This window comes from Triticum aestivum, chromosome 3A (assembly GCF_018294505.1).
Source record: "Triticum aestivum cultivar Chinese Spring chromosome 3A, IWGSC CS RefSeq v2.1, whole genome shotgun sequence".
NCBI classification, from domain to species: Eukaryota; Viridiplantae; Streptophyta; class Magnoliopsida; order Poales; family Poaceae; genus Triticum; species Triticum aestivum.
In genome coordinates this window covers 624,722,182-624,733,367 of record NC_057800.1, presented here as the reverse complement: position 1 = coordinate 624,733,367, position 11,186 = coordinate 624,722,182, and positions in this window count along the sequence as shown.

Here is an 11,186-nt window from a genome sequence, read left to right as displayed (position 1 = left end):
GTAGTCTTAGAAACGTGTGATTTTTCCTTTTTCACTCGGAAGTGAATTATATTTGACATTTAGTCGATTGGTTCTTCGCAGAACTCCTATGATCTTGTGGCTCGCTACTCTGAGCTGGAAAACAAGCACGTTCAGCTCGAGCTGAATTTGAAGCTGGTTCAGGAGAAACTGACGAAGGCAAAGGAGGAGACCGAAGGTATGTTTGGTGAGACCTTGACGACTGATTTTCCCCTTCGTTTGTTTCAAAATCTGATCTTGCTGTAACTTGCAGGTAAGGTAAGGGAGGCCCAACAGAAAAAAGACCTTGAACTAGCTGAGAAGATCAAGCTCGCTGACGAGAAGCTAGCTTCAGTCACCAAGCTTGAACAAGACAATACCAATCTGAAAGCTGCTCTTGGGATTGCCAACAAGGAAGTCAGTCGACTAAAAACTGATAAAACTGCCCTGACCGACCAAGTCAGTAAGTTGACTGGGAAGAAAAATGATCTGGAGGCCTTCCTGAGTGGTCTTGCCAAGAAGCTGTTTCTTATGCTTGAAGGTAAACCTCTATGCTCGGCAATCATTTCCAATCGTGATTTTTTCATTCGACCATCGCCTTGACTCGGTGATCGTCCTTGCAGAATTTTGTCAAAACTTTGAAGAAGAAACTAGCCGGCTGGAACCAAACCTCGACCCCGTCAATTCCCCGGTGAACGACGAAGTTGCCATGAATGTTTTCCGACTGGAGTCCCGTGTCGCAGCTGCCGTGGACTATCTTGCAAGGCTGAAGGTCGCCACATCTCACATCGACTCGACGCTCTGGCCCGGGGAGACACTTCAAAATGACCTTGAGTCGCTGATGGCTCGCTTGAACACGATCCCTGGTCGAGTGCAGGAGTGGAAGAAGTCCTCGGCTCGGTGCGGTGCAGATGTTGCTCTGTGTCTGGCCCGAGTCCACTGCAAAGATGCGCGAGAAGAGAAGCTGGCGGCCCTCCGGGTGGCCAACACCAAGAAACACGACTTCAGGTCCTTTATGGAAACTTTCCTTGCGGCTGCCACTCGGATCGCAGATGGAATTGATCTTGATGAGTTCGTTGCACCTTCCAGCCCTCCACAGGAGGGGTAAAAAACTTCTTCTAAGCTCGACGCTTTAAATTTGCCTCGGTATGCCGAGTGGAGTTGTAACCGATAAACCCTAACGGGCTTAGCACCCGAGCACTTTCGGTTCCTTTAGATATCGATCCGAACTTGAATTTGTCGTTTGAATATGATTGCTTTTGGCTCGAAATGTTTTTTGCAGGTTCAAAGCAGGGCGCTTACTGCAATCGACTTATTCCTTAGTCCACTTAGGTGAGCGCTGGGCTGCAGCTAAGCCCCTGAGTGGAAGTCTGGCTTACCACTCGGTAGGATTTTTATAACTTAGGCGAGTACTTGGACTGCAGGTAAGCCTCCGAGTGGAAGTCTGGCTTACCACTCGGCAGGATTTTTATAACTTAGGCGAGTACTTGGACTGCAGCTAAGCCTCCGAGTGGAAGTCTGGCTTACCACTCGGCAGGATTTTTGATTACTTAGGCGAGTACTTGGACTGCAGCTAAGCCTCCGAGTGGAAGTCTGGCTTACCACTCGGTAGGATTTTTATAACTTAGGCGAGTACTTGGACTGCAGCTAAGCCCCCGAGTGAGAGGTTTGCTCTTCACTCGGTAGGATTTTTGATTACTTAGGCGAGTACTTGGACTGCAGCTAAGCCCCCGAGTGAGAGGTTTGCTCTTCACTCGGTAGGATTTTTATAACTTAGGCGAGCACAAGGCTGCAGCTAAGCCCCCGAGTGAGAGGTTTGCTCTTCACTCGGAAGGATTTTGATAACTTAGGCGAGCACAGGGCTGCAGCTAAGCCCCCGAGTGGAAGTCTGGCTTACCACTCGGTAGGATTTTTATAACTTAGGCGGAACGGATTCGCGGCTAAGTCACCCACTGAGGGGGAATTTTATTGGACAAAATAAAAAGTGACAAAAATTATGGAAGAACTATGACACTATTATTTTGAGGTCCATGAACTATAGAAGTACTTTATTGCAACTCATCCGAGTGATAAACCTTAAGTGTAAAATGGGCGGAGTAGTTCCGCGTTCCAAGATCGGGGCTCGTCGATATTATGCTCGACGTTGTAAAGACGGTACGCCCCATTGTGGAGAACCTTGGTGACGATGAAGGGACCTTCCCAAGAGGGAGCAAGCTTGTGTGGTTTGTGCTGATCCACTCGGAGAACCAAATCTCCTTCATGGAAGGCTCGACCTCTCACATTTCTGGCGTGGAAACGACGCAAATCTTGTTGGTAGATGGTCGACCGGATCAGAGCCATCTCCCTTTCTTCCTCTAAAAGGTCGACTGCGTCCTGCCGCGCTTGTTCAGCTTCTGCTTCGTTGTAGATTTCAACTCGAGGAGCATTGTGGAGAAGATCACTCGGCAAGACTGCTTCACCTCCGTAGACCAAGAAGAATGGAGTTCTTCCGGTCGACCGATTAGGTGTGGTCCGCAGTCCCCAAAGCACTGAGGGAAGTTCATCGACCCAAGCTCCAGCTGCATGCTTGAGATCACGCATCAGTCGGGGTTTCAAACCCTTGAGAATCAGGCCATTGGCTCGCTCTGCTTGTCCATTCGACTGCGGATGGGCGACTGAAGCGTAGTCGACCCGTGTGCCTTGAGAGTTACAGAAATCTCTGAATTCCTCCGAGTCAAAGTTCGACCCATTATCCGTAATGATGCTGTGCGGGACTCCATATCTGAATATTAGTTCCCTGATGAAGCTAACAGCAGTACCGGCGTCAAGGTTCTTGATTGGTTTAGCCTCAATCCACTTGGTGAACTTGTCGACTGCCACCAGTACATGCGTGAAGCCACTTCGCCCTGTTCTCAAAGGACCGACCATGTCCAACCCCCATACTGCGAAAGGCCAGACGAGTGGAATGGTCTTCAGGGCTGACGCAGGCTTGTGCGACATATTCGAGTAAAACTGACATCCCTCGCATTTATCCACTATCTCCTTTGCCATCTCATTCGCCTTTGGCCAGTAAAATCCGGCTCGGTATGCTTTGGCCACGATGGTCCGAGAGGACGCGTGATGACCACAGGTCCCTGAGTGAATATCATTAAGGATGATTCGACCTTCTTCCGGCGTTATGCACTTCTGACCGACTCCAGTCGCGCTTTCTCTGTATAACTGTCCTTTGATTACGGTAAAGGCCTTAGATCGGCGGACGATCTGTCGAGCCTCTTCCTCATCCTCCGGGAGCTCTTTTCTCAGGATATACGCGATATATGGAACCGTCCAATCGGGAATGACCACCAAGATCTCCATGACCAAGTCGACCACTGCTGGGACTTCAACCTCAGTCGGATCTGTGGCACTCTTGGGCTGTGGAGCTTCTTCGGTGAAAGGATCTTCTTTGACTGACGGAGTGTGTATATGCTCCAAGAACACACCACTCGGAATGGCTTCTCTCTTGGAACCTATCTTTGCTAGATCATCAGCTGCTTGATTTTTCAGTCGGGGTATATGATGGAGCTCCAACCCCTCGAACTTCTTTTCCAGCTTCCTCACTGCACTGCAGTATCCAGTCATGGCTGGGCTTCTCACGTCCCACTCCTTCATCACTTGGTTGACCACTAAATCCGAGTCGCCATAGACCATCAGGTGACGGACGCCGAGTGAAATGGCCATGCACAACCCATATAAGAGGGCCTCATATTCTGCCTCATTGTTGGAGGAATCAAAGTGAATCTGGAGCACATATCTGAGCTTATCTCCTCTGGGGGAAACCAGGACAACCCCAGCACCGGAACCATTCAACATCTTAGAGCCATCAAAGAACATGGTCCAATGCTCCGAGTGAACTTCAGTCGGCTGCTGCTGTTCAATCCACTCGGCGAGGAAATCTGCTATTGCCTGGGACTTAATGGCTTTCTTTGCCTCAAACTTGATATCAAGGGGAAGAAGTTCAATCGCCCATTTAGCCACTCGACCAGTTGTATCTCTGTTGTGCAAAATCTCTGATAGTGGAGCGTCGCTGACGACTGTGATGGAATGATCAGAGAAATAATGAGCAACCTTCTTTGTGGTCATGTATATTCCATACACAAGCTTCTGATAATGAGGATATCTCTGCTTGGATGGAGTCAAGACTTCAGACAAATAATACACTGGGCGCTGAACTTTGAGGGCTTTTCCTTCTTCTTCCCGCTCGACCGTAAGCACAGTACTGACGACTTGTCCTGTGGCTGCGATATAGAGCAACAGAGGCTCTTTGCTGATTGGAGCAGCAAGCACCGGCTGGGTGGAGAGCAGAGTTTTTAGCTCGGCAAACGCTGCATTAGCTTCTGGAGTCCACTCGAACTTGTCTGCCTTCTTCATCAGTCGGTAAAGAGGCAATGCCTTTTCACCGAGTCGTGAGATGAATCGACTTAATGCGGCCAAGCATCCAGTAAGCTTCTGGACATCGTGCACTCGCACAGGGCGTTTCATTCGGAGAATAGTGCCAATCTTCTCTGGATTAGCATCGATTCCTCGTTCGGAAACGAGAAAACCGAGTAACTTGCCACCAGGAACTCCGAATGTGCACTTTGATGGATTGAGCTTGATATCATACCTTCTGAGGTTGGCAAATGTTTCGGCGAGGTCAGCGAGCAGGTCGGAACCTTTTTGTGACTTGATGACGATATCATCCATATACGCTTCCACATTCCGACTGATCTGAGTGAGTAGACACTTCTGAATCATTCGCATAAATGTGGCTCCAGCATTCTTGAGGCCGAACGGCATGGTGATATAGCAGAAGCACCCGAATGGAGTGATGAAAGCTGTTTTTACCTTGTCGGGTCCGTACAGACGGATCTGGTGGTACCCGGAATAGGCATCTAGAAAAGATAATCTCTCGCATCTCGCGGTCGAGTCAACAATTTGATCTATGCGAGGGAGAGGAAAATGATCTTTCGGGCAGGCCCGGTTGATGTGCTTGAAATCAATGCACATTCGGAGCGACTTGTCCTTCTTAGGAACCATGACGACATTAGCGAGCCACTCGGAGTGGTATATCTCTCGGATAAATCCTGCCGCCAACAGTCGAGCCACTTCCTCACCAATGGCTTTTCTCTTCTGGACGGCGGACCGTCGAAGATGCTCTTTGACTGGTTTTGCAGATGAGTCGACTCTTAGGCGATGCTCAGCCAGTCCCCTGGGAACACCTGGCATGTCAGCGGGCTTCCATGCAAAAATGTCCCAGTTCTCACGGAGGAACTAGATGAGCGCTTCTTCCTATTTCGGGTCGAGTGTTGTGGAGATGTGGGTCGGAGCTGCATCGGGGTCGGTCGGGTGAATGTGAACAGGCTTCGTCTCACCGGACGACTGAAATGCAGACTCTGTGGCGGGTTTCTTGGATCGCAGCAAATCACTCGGATCTGCATTTTGCTTGTATTCTTCGAATTCGACCGCTGTCACCTGGGAATCGGCAATCTTTGAGCCCTTCTGAAAGCACTCTTCTGCCTTTTTCCGATCACCGGTGACAGTGATCACTCCTTTGGGGCCGGGCATCTTCAATTTGAGGTACACGTAACATGGTCGAGCCATGAACCGTGCGTAAGCTGGTCTCCCCAAAATGGCATGATATGCACTCTGAAAATCCACGACCTCAAACGTCAACTTTTCTTTGCAAAAATGTTTCGAATCACCAAACACCACGTCCAGAGCTATTTGGCCGAGTGACTCGGCTTTCTTCCCTAGTATAACTCCATGAAAGCTCATGTTACTGGTGCTCAGTCGGGACATCGGAATGCCCATTCCTTTCAGTGTGTCTGCATACAACAAATTCAGCCCGCTACCACCGTCCATCAGCACTTTTGTCAGTCGAGTGCCTTCGACAACTGGATCGACCACCAAAGCTTGCCTCCCAGGGGTGGCAATATGAGTCGGGTGATCAGATTGGTCGAATGTGATGGGTGTTTGGGACCATTTTAGATAATTTGCTTTTGCTGGGGCAACCATGTTCACCTCTCGGTTAATGACTTTCAATCGACTCTTGCTTTCCACATCTGCAAAGATCATCAGAGTGGAGTTGATATGCGGATATCCTTCCTCACTGTCCTCCTTGTCTTCGGCCTTGTCCGACTCCTTCTCCTTGTCCTTAGACTGTTTTCCCTGAAACTGCTGGATCAGGAGTCGACATTGGCGAGTGGTATGCTTCGGGTAGATGATATTCCCCTCTTCGTCTTTCTTCGTGTGGATGTGACACGGCATATCCATCACGTCGTTCCCTTCTTTATCCTTCACCTTCTTAGGGTTCCAGGATCCTTTTGGTTTCCCTTTAAACTTTCCTTGAGTCACGGCCAGAGCCTCTCCAGGAGCTGCCGGTTCAGCCTTCCGCTTCTGTTTCCGACTGGTGTTTCCCTTTTCCGACTGGCTCGGCTTGTGCTTGCCGCTTCGGAGTCGGTCTTCTTCTTCGCCGTTGGCGTACTTGGTAGCAATCTCCATCATCCGACTCAAGGTCATGTCACCGGTTCGACCAAATTTCAAACTTAATTATCTGTTCTTGACACCATCCTTGAAGGCGCAGACTGCCTGATGATCAGACACATTCTCCACAGTATGGTGCAAAGTGATCCATCTCTGAATATACTCTCTGAGAGTCTCATTGGTCTTCTACACGCAGACTTGCAACTCTGTCAGTCCAGCTGGTCGCTTGCAAGTTCCTTCAAATGTTCTGATGAACACTCAGGACAGATCTTCCCAAGTGTAAATGCTGCTAGGAGGTAATTGAGTCAACCATGCCCTGGCAGAACCTTCTAGCATGAGGGGCAAATGCTTCATGGCCACCTCGTCGTTCCCACCACCAATCTGAACTGCCACTCGGTAGTCCTCAAGCCAAGTTTCAGGCTTAGACTCACCAGTGAACTTGCTGACTCCTGTTGCCAACCTGAAATTGGGAGGGATAACTGCGGCTCTGATAGCTCTGCTAAAACATTCAGGACCAGAAACATGCACTCGACTGCTTGTGGGCGCATCTCTGTCGAGTCCGCCTCGATGGGCTCTGTTCCAGTCGACCAAACCTTGCACGATAATGGATCGCGCGTCGAAGCCTGGTTCTCTGGGGTCGACTGGAACTCTTCGCCCCGTACTGAACTGACGTCTGTCATCTTGCTGCCGAGGAGCGTAAGACCCACCCCTCGGAGGGGAATTGGGTACTCGACGCCTATCATCTCGGTCGAGTCGGTCACCATATTGGTCTCGCCGATTCTCGCGCCCTTCACGCCGCGGAGGCGATCTGGGACTGTGAGCCGACTGAACCGTATTCGCAGCGACGGATCGATTGTGAATTCTGTTGCGCGACTGCGACACAGCCGAATTCTGGTCTCCTGCTGCCCGGAGCAGATCCCTGATCTGCATCAAGCCTCTGCCAGCTTCCGACTGAGAGGGCTGGATGGACTCTGCTATACGGGTCGCAGCTGCTAAATTCTGGATTGGGATTCGATATACCTGAGTCGGCGGGAAGAGTTGACGTCGACTGGTGTCGGGAACTCGTTGCCGCGCACGCTCGTCGAGTGCTCGCTGAAGATTCTCCAGTCGAGTGCGTTCGGCCAAATTGGCCAAACGTGCCTCCTCCAAGGCGCGAGCCTCGGGGGTTTCTCCTGCGATGGGAGTACGCAGGACATCCACGTTCCTGCGGTGAAGTTCTTCTCTTTGCAGAGAGTCGAGTGGCTCGGGCTGGTACTCTTCGTGATCTCGTGCGGGGTCGCCTTCGTCGCCTGCTCCACCATCACGGGCGAAGCCAGGGGGACTGCGGGGCCCGTCGACCATCAGGATTTCCGCCGCCAGATCACTGCTATCGCACTCGGATGCGGTCTCTACGGAGCCAGTCGACAGATCGAACAGGCCGTAGAGAGATTCGTCGGGCTCGATTGCTGCAACTTGGGTGGTGGCCATTTGGCGAGCCACCGCGTGCCTCACCCACCGCTGAATCCTCGACCGGCCCGAGCGCTTGCGCTGGCGGGAGACCGGGAAGGTGGTCGATGGGGATGTCGACCGATACGGGGTCGACGGTTGCCGCAGCAGAACGCCGCGGACACATGCGCGAAAATGCGTCGCACCGCGGACGGGGAGCGCATCAACGTCGAGTGGAGCCTCCTGGAGCCAGGCGGAGTCGTCGACGATGAAGATGAGAGCGCCGAGACGGATCTCTCGACCCTCGACCAAAACTCCAGCAGCCACCATGATGAAAGTACTCGGAAGAATCGCAACTTCCCCACAAAATCGCTAAAACACCGGCCCCACGGTGGGCGCCAACTGTCGTGGTTCTAAGCCTGACAGTAGAGTGGGGGATAGGTATGGAGAGGCAAGGTCCTAGCTATGGAGAGGTTGTAAACACAAGGGATGTACGAGTTCAGGCCCTTCTCGGAAGAAGTAAAAGCCCTACGTCTCGGAGCCCAGAGGCGGTCGAGTGGATTATCTGTATATGAGTTACAAGGTGCCGAACCCCTCTACCTGTGGAGGGGGTGGCTTATATAGAGTGCGCCAGGACCCCAGTCAGCCCACGTAGGAGAGGGTTTAAGGTGAGTTAAGTCTGGGGCGTTACTGGTAACGCCCCACATAAAGTGTCTTTATTATCATAAAGTCTATTTAATTACAGGCCGTTGCAGTGCAGAGTGCCTCTTGACCTTCTGGTGGTCGAGTGAGTCTTCGTGGTCGAGTCCTTCAAGTCAGTCGAGTGAGTCCCTCGTTGGTCGACTGGAAGGTGACCTCTTCTAAGGGTGTCTTTGGGCAGGGTACTTAGATCAGGTCAGTGACCCTACCCTAGGTACATGACCCCATCAGCGGGTGGAAAGGGGCCATCCCTGAAAATCAGAGGGAGAGAGTTATGGTTTTGAAAAATTAAGTAAAATGCCCATATTAGTTCGTGTGTATAATATTATTGTTACTCATGGTTTTAGAGTAATCCTAGACTTGCGGGTAATTACGGGATGGTTACGGGGTTGTGACTTGAGAGGTATCCCTTCGTAATAATCTACACCGCCCCTTGAATTTGTTGGTGGGGCCCATTCCATAACTAATTTTACTTTTTGATAAAAGACATTTCATTGAATGGATTTATCAGGATGATACAATCGCATCAAAAGAATATCCGGTTTCTGTATAACTTGATGCACATAGTTAATAGGTCCAAACGATCAAAAAATAAACATTGTTTTGCAGTAAAAATAAATTGATTCAGCCTAGGACGAGGCAAATTCTATCTGAAGATTACACCGTCATCTATGAAGAGGGAAAACCTAAATGTCATCATAAAAAGTCTCTGTCCTCCGGCCTATGCACAATAGACCAAGTATGAAGCCATCGCGTAAATGTAGAATAACCTCCACAGAAGAAAAACACATTTATTATTAAAAATCACATCATTTTTGATAAGCCACAATGCCCGGCATAAAACAACGCTCTCACAAAAATATGTACAAAAAATATTTATATCCCGCAACCAATTGCCAAACATATTACGTGCATTACATGAGGTATAGATTTACCCCGTCCCATGCCATCAATTTACCCTGTCTGCAATCTCCGTACATGTAGCATTAGTCATGGTTTTATGCAATTGACTCCATTCACAGTTCCACACGGAGCCTAAGAGCATCTTCAATAGATAATGCAGACGTATGAATAACTTTTTTACATCTCCAATGCCCCAAAACGCTGCTCTAAAAGGTGATATAGATGAAAAAAAAATACATCACCTCCTCCAGTGATGTAAAATAGCCTGCCATGCGCGAATGCCCAATCGCCCTTTATTTACGTTCTGCCCGCCGCCCAGCCCACGGCTGACTCATATGACCCCGCCGCCCCCTCCGCCACTACCGATCGGTCCCACCTTGTTGTAGCCGCTGCCGACGCAACCACCTTACCAACCCGGCCTCCACCGCCATGCCGCCACCCCCATCCCGCCGCCTTGGCTTTGCCCCACCTGGCCGGTCGTTGTTGCGGCAACAGGTGCACCGCCGGCGAAGAAGCAGCCGGCGGCCAAACCCCGCGGTGGAGGCGTGAAACAGCCGACATGGCACAACTCGACGACGAATCCATCTTGAGCGGCCAAGAAGATGAAGCTGACCGTGGCTTCTTCGGCTGATTCGTTGTTGTCAACGGTGATGGCAACTACATCCGGTTGTAGAAATATGAAAATATTGCTCTATATGATGATGATTTTGATTTCGAAATACGGTTGTAGCTAGCCGCGTGGCCATCGACCAGTTTACATCTTCACATATGCATCATCTATTGAAGTAGTAGTTGTACATCACCAAATATACATCATTTATTGGAGTTGATTCTTTTTTAAAATGTTAAGAACACTTTTTTAAGGGATATATTAATATCACGAAGATATCAATTACACCCAGTCTCTGCACATCATAAGATGTCACAAAGACATCCAAGATGCACACAACCCAAAAAGAAAAGAAAAAAAGAAAGAGAAAAAACAAAGGCATCGCCACAGTGATCAACTCCTCTTAGCAGCAACACATGAACCACCACAAATATGACGATACCTGAAAAACATAAAAAGTCTCCAAAAGTGATAGTTTCAAGAAGGAAACAGTGCATAAACGCTGTCGTTGCTCGATCTAAGATCTTATGTTTTCACCCTGGAGAAAGCCTGATCGCTTAGAGCAATACCTTCAGCAAGGCCATTGCCAGGCACAACCAATGAATGTCAGACCTTAGGTTTTCATCCTGAAAGTCACAACTCGCCACTCGAGGAGCACCATCAAAAATGAAATCCTCAAGTGCTGATGCCCCACTTGTCACTATTGCTTGTGAAAGTTATCAAAAACCTAACTAATTCCATCACCTCCAAGTCCCCCTCCGCCTTACTGGCCCTCCAATCTCAGCCACCACGACTTTCTCTACCGCCATCTACGACATTAAAATCAAGATACCGACATATGTCCCATGGTGTCAACAAATAACATAGCTTCACGACGTGCCCCCATGGAGCCGCGTAGGATGATATGGACGCGCACGATCGGATTCTATCCCATTCAGATATCCTTGGGCAAGATCTCTCGCTACAGTTCTGGAACACGTCGACGGCCAGATCGAGGAGGATCGATCATGCAGATCATTGCCGTGATGCGATAAGAGCACTAGGACCGCCACCACACCGCTGCCTCTAC